Source organism: Astatotilapia calliptera, chromosome 15, assembly GCF_900246225.1.
Source record: "Astatotilapia calliptera chromosome 15, fAstCal1.2, whole genome shotgun sequence".
Lineage (NCBI taxonomy): Eukaryota > Metazoa > Chordata > Actinopteri > Cichliformes > Cichlidae > Astatotilapia > Astatotilapia calliptera.
Genome location: NC_039316.1, coordinates 7,774,851 through 7,791,781, shown reverse-complemented (window position 1 = coordinate 7,791,781; position 16,931 = coordinate 7,774,851). Strand labels below are relative to the sequence as shown.

Genomic DNA, 16,931 nt, shown 5'->3' with positions numbered 1-16,931 from the left:
AGTACAGACACAGAGAATTTGTCCCACAGTCCGAGAGTCCTGCTTCTGGTAAAGCTCTTGGTCTGGTTCACAAACCCTGAGCAGAAGTATTTGTGGTGATGGGTGAACCTGTTTCACAAATATTTAATGTTAATGGACTCCAGTCCACCCATTGCTTCATTTTTCATGACCTTTCCACATCATTTGACCTTGTGCATATTTATGGGATCATAACATTGACTCAACAAATCACTCTAAAAGTAATTGATGAGGAATCCTTGCTTAACACACAGCATACATGCACTGGATACTTTGTTAGGTACACCATCCTGGTACCAGGTTGGACCCCCTTTTAATTAAAAAGGCGCTGCAAACATTTCTCAGAGAAAACCCCAACAATACTATGACCCCCTATGACCAAGCGCTTTGTTGACTGTTTGGTGACAGTGGGAAGGAAAAACTCCCTTTCAACAGGAAGAAACCTGCAGCAGAGCCAGGCTCAGGGAGGAACGACCATCTGCTGCGACCGGTTGGGGGGGTGAGTATTTCCACTGTCACCATCTTGGTTTAAAGAAAACCAGATGTGACAAGGAGGGGCAGGTCTAACTGTGAAACTACATCCTCAATGGCTACCAACCAATCAATTACAAGTTATTAACCAATGAGCATTCCACAGATAAACTTTCATCTTTTAAAATTTCAAGCATATTAAATTTAACGATTTAAAAATAGACTTTGGTATGATCCGAAATTAGTGACTGAGCCCATATACTCAGCAGGAAAGTATTTACAAAAGGTCAAGGCAGCAGGACAGAAAGCCCTTTCCCCATAGACCTTAAGTCTTCTTTCAACCATGACTATCGCCATCTGGTGGCTTTCAGATCAAATGCAGGTTTACAGCGCTTCAACATTAGTTTCATTTTTGCAGCCCAGAAACTATGACCATGCTTTATACTGTCTATGCCTGTCGCATTTAAAGAATCTTCTACTGTTAATAACAGGCCCAAAGTATGCAAAAAAAAAAAATATCTGCAACACAAACATCCCAACACCACCAGCAGCCTTAACTGTTGATACAAGGCAGGATGAATCCATGCTTTCAAGATGTTACACCATATTTGAACCCTAAGAGATGAATGCTGCAGCAGACCAACTTATTTTCAATATTCTATTGTCTAAATTTGTTGAGCCTGTGTGAACTGTAGCCTCAGTTTCCTGTTCTTAGTTGATGGGGTTAGAACCTAGTGTGGTCTTCAGCTGCTGTAGCCCACGTGCTTCAATATGTTGTGCATTCAGAGATGCTCTTCTGCATACTTTGGTTGTTGTCATTCACCTCTGACCTCTGAGGCACTTTCACCCAAAGAACTGCAACTCACTGAATATTTCTTTACTGGACCATTCTGTGTAAAAACCCTAGAGATGGTAGTGTGTGAAAATGTCATCATGAAATACTATCACCAGCACCTCTGGCAACAACAAACCTCCCACATTCAAAGTCACTTAAATCACCCTTCCTACCAATTTTGATGCTTTGTCTGAACATCAGCAGGTTGTCCTGTCTGATGCTGGCATGTAGTTGGCCGATTAGATATTTGTGTTAACAAGTGCATGAGCAGGTGTACCTAATAAAGTTACCAGTAATGTTTTCTCACAAGCAGCCTGGTTTCTTTCTCAGAAACACCATTCATTCACACATTCAGGGACAATAATAGGCATACTATAACTTTGCCAGCTGCTGAGATCAGAAGGCTTAGAAGCACCATTTATTTTTCTCAGTCTGTGGATCGTGTGTTAAAATGCCATTTTCTAAAAAAGCCAACTGACTATAAATTGCCTTTTCAAAAGCTCCAATATTATAGGTCTTCTTGCACATCTGCTTGTGGTCTAACTATTTATACTGCAGTACCTTTTTTCCCATTATCTCTTAATCTCTTTGCTAAAATCCCAAATGGGCCAATTTTATTCAACAACTATCTGCTTTACATTTATCTATAGTCATCATATTGAGATATTCAGCTCTCCTTTTTTTCCCACAACACCCCTCAATACATCCCCACAGCGTGTCCTCGGGCCTTCTGCCCCAAGGGCTCATGGGATACGAATATTCCCTGGGGCTGCTGTTTTCACAGCCTGTGAGAGAAGCACTCGAGAGAGAACAGGAGTGAGGCGGCAGCAGCGTTTCTCTGTTTGCTTGATGTCGCTATAATGGAAATATGCATAAGTGAGAAAAAGCATAGTGGGCCTTTGGGGCCCAAAAAGTACAAATATTTTAATAACAAACACTTTCACTGTTTGCCTCCTGTAACGGCACCTGGGTACTATTTCACATTGAATGCAGTCAGTCGCTGCTGGATTGTGTATGCATAAAGATATAGATGTTTTCTTCTTCTTCTTCTTCTTTTTTACTGGAAGTGATTTTCATGCTGTGGAAAGTTTTTGCTGGTGAGATGTCCTTTGGAGAACTGTCATTAATCAAAAGTCAAAGTCACCTCAGATCTCACATTAGAAAAGACCAGTTTAGCTACAGCTGAAATTGCAGCTGACCCCTCTTGCCCTGAGCACTTATTCAAAATCAGCAACACGGCCATAGGGGGCTAAAACAACTAAATTGAGTGAGGTTGCAAGAAGCTAGTAAGAGTACTGAGGGAAAATACCCAATAAAGCACTGCCAACTGGCACTCTCGGGGGTTTCTTTGAGCTTTCTAGTGTCCTCATGGGTGACTTATAGCTTTTTATATGATTTAAATGTAAATGACAAGGGGGTTATACAGCAGTGAACAATGCAAAAAAAAAAAAAAAAAAAAGAATGTTCCTGCCAAAACAATAACCTCTGTCCAGCTCAAACACCTGCTCGTGTGATTAAAAACAGACATGGAAAGTATTGAACATACAGAAGGTGGAAACCTTCAAAAGCTGGGTGAGGTGAGGTTGATAAAAGTGGACCAATTAACCAAAAACAGCAACCAGTCCTGAAATCTGGTTGCTTGCCACCGATGAGTGTAAAAAAACAACGCTAAACTATTTGTGTTTTATTAAACAAGACTTTCAGGTTTTGCTTAAATTTGACTAGAATTTCTGTTTTTCCTCCTTCTCAGACGCCAAAAAAAGAACATTTCCAGATAACTAAAAGCACTCATATTAGTGCACATTTGTGTCTGCGTTTTGTGCATTTCAAACGGGGAAAAAGACAAGAAAACACAGTAAAAAGGAGTGGCTGAACAAGTTAGGTTCCCTCCTTGGATTTTCATAATGAGCTGTCAGTCATTTCTCACTGCCCAACAACTTTCATCTGCCCTGATTCTTTCCAACCTCCCTCATTTATCAATCCTTTCTCTCTTCTGCGACGCTCTCCTCCGACGCCCAGTGTCGTTTATCACGTCCGGTGGAATAGAGTTTCTCCAGCTGTCAATTTAGGAAATGGAGTGACGAGTGAGACCCCAGGGACCCCTCACTAATCTCGGGCTGCAATGTTACACAAAATGATATACAGTACGTCTCCAGCAGCCGGTTACCCTTGCATCCACTGAAAAACACCCGGACATCAATAACCCGTGCTCCCCGAAAATTCATCCCGTTAGAAAACAAGCGCAAATAAAATCAAATATTGTGTCAACGAGTTCCCGTATAGCTGCGTTGTTACAGCTGGTATTTATTCTGAAGCTTAGCCCTGCTTTAGCCGACTGCTCTTTCACCTTGATGGCATTTAATAAAATGCTTCGTGTGCCATGGTTTTAGCGGCCAGTGCTGCTGTTGCTGTCAGAGCCAGTGAGGGATGCCGGTGCTACACTGTTACGCGTCTCATGGGGAACGGGTATCACACTCTGCCACATGACAGGCGTGGTGGATGAGTGGTGAGTGAGACCTCCGCTCGTCACTCTGCTGACCGGTTAAGACGGCAGCTGGGAGTTTGCTACGTGTGCTACCTCGCCTGCAAACACATAAACACCTCAAATCCACTGACACCAGCAACCTAGTCTTGTTATTTTGGAAAATTTGAGGTGATGAACTGTATCTTTAGGGCCAGTTACTGTTACTGCACATCAAAGACCAGAGTTTGTCTTCATGTTTTAAATTTTCCAGTCTGAAATAAATGCATAACCACTGCATAAAGCAGTAGCAGTTGGACAGCAGGGTGAGGTTTGAGTGCAAGAGAATGGTAACAGTATAGCACTTACTCCACTGGCTGGCCACTTGTAATCACCCTTGTGGTTTAAAAGGTCGAGAGGTCAGAGGTTATGAGAGATAAGGACCCCGAGGGAGCGTCATAAAACACTTGCGACACTTCAGCCCTCGTTTGTCAAGCTAGAGCTCGATACTGCTCATTCATCTTGTTTAGGAAAGTCTTTTCCTTCAATAGACGTCTTACATCATAATCCTGCAACGCGCCCACAGTCTACACTCTCTAAGGCCAGTTTTCATTTTATTTTTAGTATTATGGCTAAATTTAAATGTACAGAAGATTTATTTCGAATAGTTCTTCCTCTGCGTCTCTTGCAGTGAGATACGCTTGGTGCTTTCAAGGGAACACACTTCCTTAGATTGGGCAGTAACAGCGACTGCTCCCCCTTGTTCACATCTGCATTGTGTTTTTTTTTTTTTTTTTTTTTTTAAAGTTTGCCAGCAGAGAAAGGCACAATCAAACGTCGCACACAAACCAAATGTGATTCCCTTACATTAGGCAACTATGTAATCACATTTCCCATGTTGTCCCTTACCTTGAACGCTACATCCTGTTGAAACTGGAGCCAGGATGCAGACGCTGCATCAGGAGGGTCACAGTGCAGCCCGGTGCAGGCCTCCCTCTGTTAGCTCTGCATACAGAGACGCTCGCTCCCGCTGAGACATCTCATTTAGTGCATCTGCAAACAACATTACAGGTGGAAACACTTTAGGAGATGTCTTGCAAACATTAATCCAATTTGTGTCCAAACCCATTTCGAATGTGTGTTCGGCTGCACTCATGAAATGAGAGGGATGCAGCCACGATCAGATGGATGCAACACAAACATTTCCAAGGACTTCAGTGGACACACAAAGGATATGTCATCACTATGAGGCTCTGCATTCAGCGAAAGGGAAGGAAACTGATGTTTTAAATTGCTGAGAGGCTAGGCTAATAATTTGTATACGTGGAAGCTAAATGTGGGGTCAAATTTAAAAGCCTCTAGTAAGATTTCAACAAAAGAAGACAAAAATTATGTTTATTAACTTAAAAAGTCTCTTTTATGTTCTACAAGATCGTAATAGAGGAAGAAACCGGAATAGTACAAAGCGTGTAAACACAGCATGAGCAGAAATCTTAAAATTAAAAAATTAAATATTTACAGCAGCAGGTGGTGACAGTTGGGAGTCATATCACGCCTTTTAAAAATATTGGGATTCTTGCTCCTGATTAAGTAGTTTCACATGGCTTCCAAGTGATTTTGAAACAGCAGTGATCTGCTTTAAATCAGCAACCAGGTCTTATTTGTTTCCATTTAAGTTCACGTAGGATGGATATTAAAAATATCAATGTTTAGTGATACAAGATGTTTACAAAAAATAAAACCAAAACAAGAACTATTTGGGATCACTGGACAAAAACACGCATAACCGTCAGCAGACAGAGGTTTCTTAAATACATGATTAAGAATTTTTAACAAAAGAAGAAATGTTCAGTGTTTTGTGAGAATAATAAGCTTTTAAGTGGGTCAATGATTGTGGGAGAAAAAGGTAAAGAATTTTACCAAACTCCAAAAACAGACACGCATGCAGTAGACAGTGCAGATAGTTTAGAATTCAGAAATAGATATTAAATACTGCCTGTAGTTAAATACTACCCTCTAGTGGGCGTTACAGCATTGCTGGGTGTCTAGTTATGATCCAGTTCAAGGAAAGCAAAGTCTCCATTTCATTACCAAATGATGTTGTTGTTCTAATCTCACATTCAGAGCAAAACACTGAAACGTGATCTTCATAAAGGCGTGAGTAATCCGAACATGAGAATATCAGACGTAAGCTAACGGTCCTCGGTATTTTAAAATGCTCAAAGTCAAATATTAAACATGAGAAGCAGCTTTTTTAACAAGTGAGGCATAACGTTAAAGTTCATCTGTTCATACAGAACTAAAGAGATCGTGCAGGACGAGAGCTAAACATGGAAACAGTCATTTTCAGTAGTACGTTTAATATTTACTGTGGCCTTTACAAATTGTGAATGCAGGTTTATTTATTTAATTATTATTTACTTATTTTAATATTCGATACACTAAATGTGTTATATATAAATTAGAAAAAAAAATGAGCAGACAGGTGAATAATATTATAGTATTACAGCTCTATGGTCTTCTTTTTTCCCCACCTTTTGCTTCACTCTTACACTTCCATGCTGCGAGCTAAGCTACTGCCAGCATGAATGACATACGGCACCCTAGTCTCCATCTCTGCCTGCTCTTAGCATTCCCCTTCTTGGTCACGTTCAATTAGCTATCCCCTAAACACTCTTTCTCATTAGTCTACCCATAATCCACTCATCGTGCCTTGATTTGGCAAATAAATCACACTCTGAGTTTTTTCAGACTCTTCCTGTCTTCCTGTCTGTCTCTCCCTCGTTAACCCTGTCCAGAGTTTCTACGGTGACAGTCTCCGCCAGGCCTCCTCATTGGACATGGCAGCCGGCAATTTGCATGCCAGACTATTTCTCTTCATCATTGGGCCTCTTTCTCGAGCTCTCTCATTCTCCCTCTCTCTCTCTCTTTTTCTATGCTAGAAGAATAGAGAATAACTCAGCAACTGACGGCAGACGGCATGCACGTCCTTGTCCTACAAGGTTACGAATCCATTTCATCTGTGCAAGAGGGGAGTGAATTAAAATAAATGATGGCCGGACATTTATTGCATTCCGGGGTGAAGGAGGGATTGGGGAGGAGAGGCACAAGTTGCGGAGTGAGACTCGCGTCTCATACTGAGCCAGACTGGCAGACAGTTTGATATCGACTGGCATACAGCGTTGGCACAAAGAATGAAGACAATGCGAGGACAATAAAATTATCCGCCACGGAGCAGAGTTTGAATCTGTTTGTCTCCGGGCAGATTAGGCTTCAGGCTGAGCTTTACGTAGCACAGCAACTCATATGTTACCAGTCAAAAACGGGACAAGTCTCACACCACACGTGTGTGTGTGTGTGTGTGTGTGTGTGTGTGGGGGGGGGGTAACAAAAATTACAGGTGTCGTTACATATCTTCTTGATATATACACTCACCCTCAACCGGTCGCTACAGACCCTCCCTGAGTCTGGTTCTGCTGAAGGTTTCTTCCTGTTAAAAGGGAGTTTTTCCTTCCCACTGTTGCTAAGGCGCTTGCTCTTAGGGGGAAGTCATATGATTGTTAGGGTTTCCTCTGTTTTCTTTGTACTATTGTAGGGTCTTTACCTTACAATAAAGTAAGTAATAAAGTGCCTTATGGCAACTGTTATTGTGATTTGGTGCTAAATAAAGAAATTGGATTGGAATAATTTAAATATAACATGCAACAACAAGTTTCATTACAACTTTACATTCATGACGCTATTGTGGTGACAAAGTCTGTCCACAGAGAGACATAAACACCTACCAAAACACTCAAAACCACACACACACACACACACACACACACACACACACACACACACACACACACACACACACACACACACACACACACACACACACACACACACACACAGTGTAAGCAGATTTAGATCCCCATTATGAGTAACAGCCATGGTTTGTCCCACAGATTTTCTGTGCCCCTCAAGGTGGTTTTATTTAGTAAGAGGTAAAACCAGACTCACCAGCATTGTGACAAATATTTTTTAAACAAATTGAAGTTTAAATAATTGTTGTTTTAATGACTCAGTTGCAACAAGTTTATCATATTGATCAAATGCTCTGCAATTACAGGAAAGTGCACACGTTATTCATCACCTTTCCAGAAAGTGGACTGGTCATGCTTGCGTTTGCAGTAGCCCCAAAAGGCCCATTTGGATTGAAGGAAAACCCAAGTGTCTGGACCAGACCACACACACCCCTACAGACACACATGAGCAAAAGAAAGCAAAGGAAAAATCCCATTTTTAGACAGTTTAACTAAACTTTTAGAAGTTGGTTGCTCTAAGGTAAAAAGTCCAGTTTAACTATATACTAAGAGAAATAAAGGCAGCATTTATTTCACTTTGAGCACTTTTTAAAATCAACCTTAAATATAAATGCCACTGAATTAATGATATTTTTTTACTTCTGTGAGTTGTATTCTCTGTTAACCTGAGGTCTAAGATTTGGTTGTACAGATTCGCTTATTGTAACACTGTGGCAGTAGGGTCAATCAGTGATTAAACCTCCTCTGCTCTGTTTCCTCTGTGTGAAACTTGTTGAACGAGGTATGTAGAAACTATATTTCCTTGAAGCATTTGATAGCCAGTATAAGTTCAAATCTAAAATAACGGAACAGTAAATTATCCAGTCATTTTCTTCTACTTATCTGCAGTTGCTGGTCGCGGAGGCAGTAGTCTAAGCAAGGAAGCCAAGACCTCCTTCTCACCAGCCACCTACTCTAGTTTATCCGGTTAAAAATAGAGACGTTCACAGGCCAGCCAATAGCTATAATGTCTGCAGCGTGTCCTGGATCGACCTTGGGGCCTTCTCCCTGTAGGAAATACCTGGTTGGAACACCTTACCCAGTAGGCGGGCTGGCGGTAACAGCTCTACTCTGAGCCTCTCTTGAATGACTGAACGTCTCACCCTTTGCTAACGGAAAGCCCATTCACTCCTCAGAGAAAGCTCATTTCTACTGCTTGTATCTGTGATCTCATTCTTTCGCTTTTAAAAGAACAATCAAGCCGAGAGTAACAAATTTATGGCATTTCTATGCAGGCATCTAATGACAAAGCAAATTACTGGCATTGGGCGTCAATTAAAATGTTAACAATTAAATAATCAGTATATTTGGTATTGACTAGTTAAAATAGCAGCGATTAGTCGTGTCGTAATCTAGTTGATTAGCAAGCCCATCCCTACTTTCTACACACAATAACCCACCTACAATTTCTCCAGTAATTGCATAGTGTAGTACAGCGGTCCCCAACCTTTTTTGCGCCACGAACCGTTTTAATGTCTGACAATATTTTCATGGATCGGCCTTTAAGGTGTCGCGGATAAATACAACAAAATAAAATGATACGACCAAGACAAAAACTGTGGTATTTTGTAAATATAATAATAAACGCAAATTCACTGTGTAATTGTGTAACTTTATTAGCAGCGTCCTCCTGAAATGCGCCAACAACATTGAGAGTAACATCCTCCTCTCTGCCCCTTAATGCTCTCTGGTCGCTATGGTAACGTGTAAATATTTCACACAACTACAACACGGGAAAAGACCCAGGGAAACCGAGTTAACGATAAAAACCCTGAAAACCATGAATTTCACACCCAAGCCTCAACTTTCGCAGCCTGGTACCAAACGACTGGTCCGTGGCCCAGGGGTTGGGGACCGCTGGTCTAGTAAACAGCGTAATTTAAATTATGCTATTCTGGGTTGTGATTTATTTAAAATCTTAACCCAGTCGGAGGTCTTTGAGAATGTACTTTTTAAAATTTTGAAGGTTTTCTTGCACTAGAATAAGTTCTTTATCCTGGAGTTCGCCTCACACTTCTTCTAGAAGCCAACTGTGAATGTTCTCTGAGCATCCACAAATGCAAGCCATGTTTAATTGCTTAGCTTTATGGCAAAATGAAGGAATATTTTAATTTAAGCTTTACATTAAAAGTCACGTACTGCATGGGAACCTGCAACTGGGATGCATTTTTATTAATTCTGGATCTTTTATCGTCTGAGTGCCAAGAATTGCCCATGTTACGCTGACTATGGCTCTCAGTCTGGGTACCTAACCACAATCTCATGAGCGCCAACAAAACCTTTACTTTTACCTAAATATAAATATAATATAATATAAACAGAGTGGTGTTGTGTGGTGAATCATATTCTGTTGTTAAAGGTGTTTTCCTTCTGAGAACATCAGGGAGAATTTCAGGTGCCTTTGTGAACGCCAAACATTTGCCCACTGAAGCTGATTTAAGTGTTTCGAGCTCACAGAGCTCGCAGGCTGAAGCAGAGAATCAACATCATCAACAGGTTTCTCCACTGATTCACTGTTTTTAACTTTGCTCTGTCTGTGAAACTCAGCCCTGAGGAATTGTTGTTTTTTTGCAAACTGCTTTGTAAAGTTTTTCTTTGATCTGCAGTTTTTTAGTGACTGCTCAAATTTCTTTTTACATGCTGTAAGAGTGATCACCACTCTCACATTGATCCTCAAATGAAAGAGTGAATTTCTCTAAAATATATCAGTTCTGTTTGACTGCAACTTTTTCAGTAACAAAGTCAGTAACAAAAATAAATTTGTGACAACCTTTTGAATGAAACGTTGGGCAATTTTTGTCCTGGGAGCCTTTTTTGGCCTTTTTATTGTCTTCCTCCATTTGTTCCTGTGGGACATCTGTAGTATCTGTTATTGAAGTGTCTAACACTTTATAATACGGCCCCCCGACTATGAGTGTAATTAAACAGAATTTAATTGTCTCTCATTTTAAATGTCAATGTAGTAAGCAATAGTATTACTTAAAGGGAGACAGATTAGAATGAGGTTTTTACAAGAATGATTCTAATCGCTCTAATCGCTCATCATCCAAGTGAGCATCTGGTTTTAGTATTGGTAGTTGATATATTATGTATATGGTGTTTGAAACACTTTTCATCTTCTGTATTTTCTTTTTCACAAAATACATTTTCAGGTAGAAGTTGTAGCACATGCACAGTCTTCGAAGATGTGGGCTTATGAATGTGTCTGCTGTATTGTTATTGTAGTAAAGGTGACCCTTTGCAGTATGCAATCATTTTTTACATGGGAAAATGTTTATAGTTTGATTATTATACAGTTTGAAATGATTTCTGTAAAGCGTGCTGTGCAAAATGTGTAATACACAACATAGACAGAAGAAGAAATCCTATGTTGTAATTGAACTGATAATCTTCAGTATACAAAGCCATAGGGCTGCTCGATTATGGCAAAAATGATAATCACGATTATTTTCACTGAAATTGAGATCTCGATTATTTGACGATATTTATTTAACCCTTTAAGACCTACTATAGAACCAAGTCCGCCAGAGCTTATATTATATTTTTACATGTTGTAGTGCCATTTGTGGGAGCATTTCAAGTTGCTATGCAACTGTAATAGCCCATATTTTAATAATATGTATGCATTAAGTACATAGTAACTACATTAATTGCAAAAAAGTGCAATAAACTACAAAAAAAATTGAAAATCATTTTTGTTTTTTTTACATATATTTCTACTTGGAGAAATTTAAGAGGCTTATCCTTCAAAACTTTAAATACAAAAAAGTTGCAAAAAATAGTTTACAACAACAGGAAATTTATTTTGAGTGTCTTCATAGTTTTATTTTGGAGATACACCAATTTTTATATACTGCAGGAAAAACGAAAAAACAATCCTATGATGCAAATTTGCAAAGAAAACAGCAGGTGCATCAAAATAAAAATATTTCCAGCAGTGCAATTCGAGTTCTAAGCATCCCAGCAACTATTCAGAAAAGTCAAACATGACCAGTATAGGTTTTTAAGGCCTACAAGTAAAAAAACTACAATTTCCGCGAAAATGACGTCACTTCCGGTTTCGGGCAGGAAATGGCGGACATGTGACAGTTCGCGCTGACATCTGTTTAACTGTGGGAAGTGTTACGAACAGCTGATCAGATCGGCAAAGCGTGTTTCTGGAATATTATGTTTTTGTTCCTGCAAGCGCTTTTTATGCAATTTTTGCAAAGCTTTATGTGGAAGGAAACCGTGACCGAGGACAAGCTGATGGCATCAGATGTAAGTACAACTCCTCCGGTGCAAAACAAATTATTGCGCTAGCTTACACGGTTCCGGTTTTACAGGGATTTAAAAATAGTTACACAAAACGGAGCGTGCTGCTCTGACCGGCTTTAAAGGGTTAACAATGACTTTAAAAAAATAATATAAAATAGTGTGCAACACCAGTGAAGTTTTTTTAACCTCTCTTTTCAACCAACAGCAGTCACTCTCCTCTCCAAATAACTTCTGCTTAGCTTTCCGAGCTTCCCTCGGGTCCTCTTAATCAGCGGTCTCCAACCTTTTTTGCGCCACGGACGGTTTATGCCCGACAATATTTTCACGGACCGGCCTTTAAGGTGTCGCGGATAAATGAAGGAGGGGCTAATAATCGGCTCCGTCATTTTTAATGATCGTTGAAAGCCCAGATCGTAATCGTGATTAAAATTCGATTAATTGAGCAGCCCTACAAAGCCAAAAGGGGAAAGGTGAGAGAGAACTTGCCCTCAATTCAAAATGAATGGAACTTTATCATCAGAAAAAGTAGAATAGTTCAGAAACAGTAAAAATTTTTGAAAGTTTAAATAGAAGAACACAGCATATGATTGAGGCAGTCATTTTGAGGTGCGAGCAGTCTCTCTACAGAGTTACGGCATAAATAAATATTCGGAGAAGAAGAGGAAAAATTGTAGATGACAATAACACGTAGTGGGATTGCTGCTTTGTAACAATCCAACCAATTATTTAAGCAACACTGAGCGTCACATTATCATTTAGTTGATCCAACACGCTCAAACATGCAAGGAATATGACACATGGGCAGGTCAGAAAGTGTTTAGAGTTGCGTTGCCCCCAAAATATGTCTCTGTGACTCTGTTAGTACCTGTGTTAATCAGCTAAATGAACTTGCTATTACTGATCGCTACAGTGTGCACCAGCTTTGAAGTGTCTGTTTATACCCACAATACCACACAAACCCCACAGCTTCAATTACGTGATATAAGTAAAATTAGAGTATTACTTTACAGCGAAAAAAAAGAAGCTTAAAATGAGTTTTATTTGTCTCTTACCAAGACTAGTATTCCAAGTGGTATTCCACTGCTGGATGAGTGTGTAGGTGAGGGAGTAGTGTTGCTGCTGGGCGGAAATCGAGCTAGAGGCTAAAATCAAATGTTAGCCTGTTTGCTCAATTTAAATCCGCTTGTTAAGTGATGACATGCTTCCGGATCAAATAGAGCTATTGGATTTGCTCTGCTAATGTTGTTATATTATTATTCTAACCATAGCTCAGTAGGTAGCCACCAGGTAGCACACCATTATATGCCAGCTAGCATAATTTTAATAACCCTACAAACATTTCTACTGTTTAACAGTGTTGGTCAAGTTACTTGAAAAAAATAATCAGTAACTAATTACTGATTACTTCCCCCAAAAAGTAATCCCGTTACTTCACTGATTACTTATTTTGAAAAGTAATTAGTTACTTAGTTAATTGATTACTTTTTAAAAACACGATTTACAACCTGAATAGGTGATAAAGCGATAGATCTTTCAGCCCAATTCTACTTTTTCTGCATAATCCATCATACAAAATGTAATCAAATGGAAAAGTCTCTTTTTAAAACTTAAACTTGTTTTTATTAGTTTTAATCAGTGTTGGGAAGGTTACTTTTAAAATGTATTCCGTTACAGAATACAGAATACATGCCCCAAAATGTATTCTGTAACGTATTCCGTTACGTTACTCAATGACAGTAACGTATTCTGAATACTTTGGATTACTTAATATATTATCGTGCTTTTTACAACAACGTGAATGTACTATTGCTGTGTGATTTATTACTATTACTGAAGGTCCGCGACTCCGAACTGTAGTAAAGGGACCTCTGACTAATACGGCGGGGTCTCTGTCGGCTCATAGCCGAAAAATAGCTTTACTTTGTTGTGTGGGTCAATTTTTCTTGCGAGAGACAGAGAGAGGCGTTGAAAGACTGCTCCAACGGAACTTATTGTTTTCGGAGGAAAACACGAACACGGTGTACAGTCGAGTCTTAATAGCTTACTTACAACTGGGCTCGTCAGGCACTCTTCTTGGCTGCAGTGGTTATTATTATATTTACATGTTTCCAGCTCCCGTTTTTCCTCGACGACAACTCGTACCTTTCCACTCGCCTTTTTCTCCCTCCTCGCGCTCACAGACACATAACGTGTATGGCAGTCCATTCTCCCTGCAACACGGACTATACTGCCCATGATGCTACATTCTTTAGAGCTATGCTTGTAGCATTCTGCCTGTTAGCTTAGCACAACAACAACAACGAAAAGGCGCTCTCTCACCCAGGAAACACACAGTCGCAGAAAGAGAGAGAGAGCGTCGCCCTGTAACCATGGCAACCGTAACGCTGCCGCCTGGAACGAAAGAACGTAGCTGTCAAACAAAACCCAAACAGTCCTGACCCGCGACAAAATGAAACAGGAAAGTACCGCAGTGTAATCCATTTATTTCAACAAAGTAACTGTATTCTGAATACCACCTTTTTAAACGGTAACTGTAACGGAATACAGTTACTCATATTTTGTATTCTAAATACGTAACGGCGGTACATGTATTCCGTTACTCCCCAACACTGGTTTTAATCTTTTAACTTTATGCATCAAGCAAAAATTTAATTATATGCAACATTCTCTGACTTGAAGAAATTAGTTTAACATTTAAACCTATTTTCTGCACATTCCAGCACATAAAATAAAATATGTTTTTGTGTTTACACTCACTCTTTCAAATAGATGCAAGTAAAACACAGCAGAAAATAAATAAAATCAAACACTAGCGGTCCTGTTGCTCTATTTTCACCTGTAAAGCAGGAGTGGGGTAGGCAGATGTTTGCCCTGGTGCAGGTGTGCTGCAGCGGTCAGTTGAAGAATCCGCGAGTTTCTCTGTGAATTTCCCATTACGTGGTAGCGCACTCGGTGCTTGCTTGGAAGTTTAGGGTTTTTGTCACTTTTTATGGAATCAAACTCAAAATAAGGTCAGTACTTCTACTTTAAACGCTGAATGCTCATACTCTCTCCCGCACTGGATATATTATCCACTGTTGATCTGCACACAGCTGTTGTCACAAACGTGGCACTCGCTTACGTCACTGTCATGAGACATTCTTGCAAAAAAAAGTCACGGTTTTAGTAACGCAGTAACGCAGCGTTCCTACGGGAAAGTAACAGCAAGCTAATCTAATCTAATCTAATCTTGCAATAGTAATCCCTTACTTTACTCGTTACTTGAAAAAGTAATCGGATTACAGTAACGCGTAATCCGATTACCCAGCTGAGATGGGCAGTAACGCGTTACTGCTGTTTAATCCTTTATGATCCTTCGTTTATGTTGAAAGACTCCAAGGTTTTCAGAAATCCCTCATTCAGGTATCACCTTTAAATTGAAACTAGCAAGTTAACTTCTAACTCTGTTAAACCTCGCAAATCCTCTTGCATGAACTGAAGACCAAGGTCCATACTAGAAGACCATCAAATCTGGAGGAGCTTGAGAGAGAAGAATAAGCTGGGATTGCTAGAGACCCAACTGACAAATTTTTAACCTTGCATTTTTTAAATTAATTTCTTAAAATAATTTTGTTTCTGTGCGCAAAGTAAAATAATTTAAGCACCCAAAGTAAAATTAGGATGTTTGGAAAAGCTGTTTTAAAAATTCCGTGCTCTGTTTAACAGGACTTGGGAAATACCTCAAAAGAATGAAATGTTCATAGGAGGGCCTAATAGTCCTCATCTGAATATTATAATTCATCATATAAAATACATATTAAAGTGTCAAAGACCACAATGCTGGCAGTTGACAGAGGACTGTAGATAGCTATTTGGTTTAATTCACTGTTATCACATGCCAGCACTTCTATTTCTTTATTTATTCCTTTTGTTTATTAGTCAGATGGCATCTGCACCCAAACTTAAGTATGCATCTATAGATGACTATTAAGTAATTACTGTTGACATTGAGATATATCTTGAATCGTTGTTTTATCTAACATGGTAAAAAACGCTTTACATCTTGGATTCTATCATTAAAGCTTCAACGCTCTGATGGGAGAATTACTTTAAATAAGCTCTTGGCCTCAGTCTTAATGTTCCAGAAATACATCCTCTGACCCAAAGGATCCCTATGTGAAGTGGGTTCTTTTTTTTCTCCTGCTGACCACAAAGCTATCGATATGCCTGCACTTTCTTGACACTGCCATGTCTCTCTCTGGACTTTGAATGCTGACTGCTGCTCGCTCCACAACTCGCCTGGACCTTTTCCAGGATACTCAATTGTAATACAGTTATTTTTAGACAAGCTGACGCAAATACATATTTATAGTTGTTTGCAGGTCAGGTGTCTCAATGAACCACAGCATGGATGGAGTGTATGAAACTGTGTAAGCACGAATATGGCATCAATAACTAATGGGTTCTGAAGTGAGATATTTAAGGCTTGGCGATTCCTCTTACTTTAAAATGGAAAAAAATACGTACATAAAAATTGTGATCTATGGCGCAAAATTAAGGTTGAGTCCATATCTATCAATTCTAATTCTGGTTAACTTCACAATAACCTAAGTGGAGAGTTTCCCAGTGCCTTATGAGGTTATTCATTGCAATGTTAGATTTTTGCTCACACTTTCCCTAAATGCAGCTTTCTCTTTTTCCTTGACATGTGAATGCCTGATGATAGCTCTGGCTCTGATCACTTTTACATTAAGCCTCGGTCTCAATGGAGATGTGTGTCATTGGAAATTATTACACTTGTCATTTCAATCCACTTCCTTTCAAATTTATAATTTAGAGAGGATATTTCTATGCAAAGAGAGTGGAATGACCTAGACAAAGCCTTGGCCTGGCTGATGAAGGAGTAGCACAGGAGAGGAAAATTTAAGGCTCAAGGAAATGTGGAAATGCTGAAGAAGCCAAAATGGTGATTGAATGGTAACATTTTCTTGTGGTCTCCCCTCCAACCAGAATTTGGACTGAAAACGGGGGGAATATTGTGTTTCTGTCATTGTTCGTCTAG

The 16,931-nt window shown here is 39.6% G+C and overlaps 1 protein-coding gene across 5 annotated transcripts in view; it reads right to left on the bottom strand.

The window, feature by feature from the left end:
• Window positions 1-14,045, bottom strand: part of LOC113037632 (steroid hormone receptor ERR2-like) — an 82,207-nt gene extending 68,162 nt beyond the window's left edge. The window contains exons 1-2 of one of the 5 annotated variants that reach the window (XM_026194909.1): window positions 14,033-14,045; window positions 4,695-4,838 (exon numbers count right to left, since the gene is read on the bottom strand). The gene's annotated coding sequence lies outside the window, so the exon portion shown is untranslated. Of the gene's footprint in view, window positions 1-4,694; window positions 4,839-7,923; window positions 8,172-12,942; window positions 13,091-13,935; window positions 13,970-14,032 lie in introns of those variants that run through there. The other 4 variants (XM_026194907.1, XM_026194908.1, XM_026194906.1 and 1 more) reach the window with 4 other exon arrangements.
• Window positions 14,046-16,931: the final 2,886 nt, after the last annotated feature.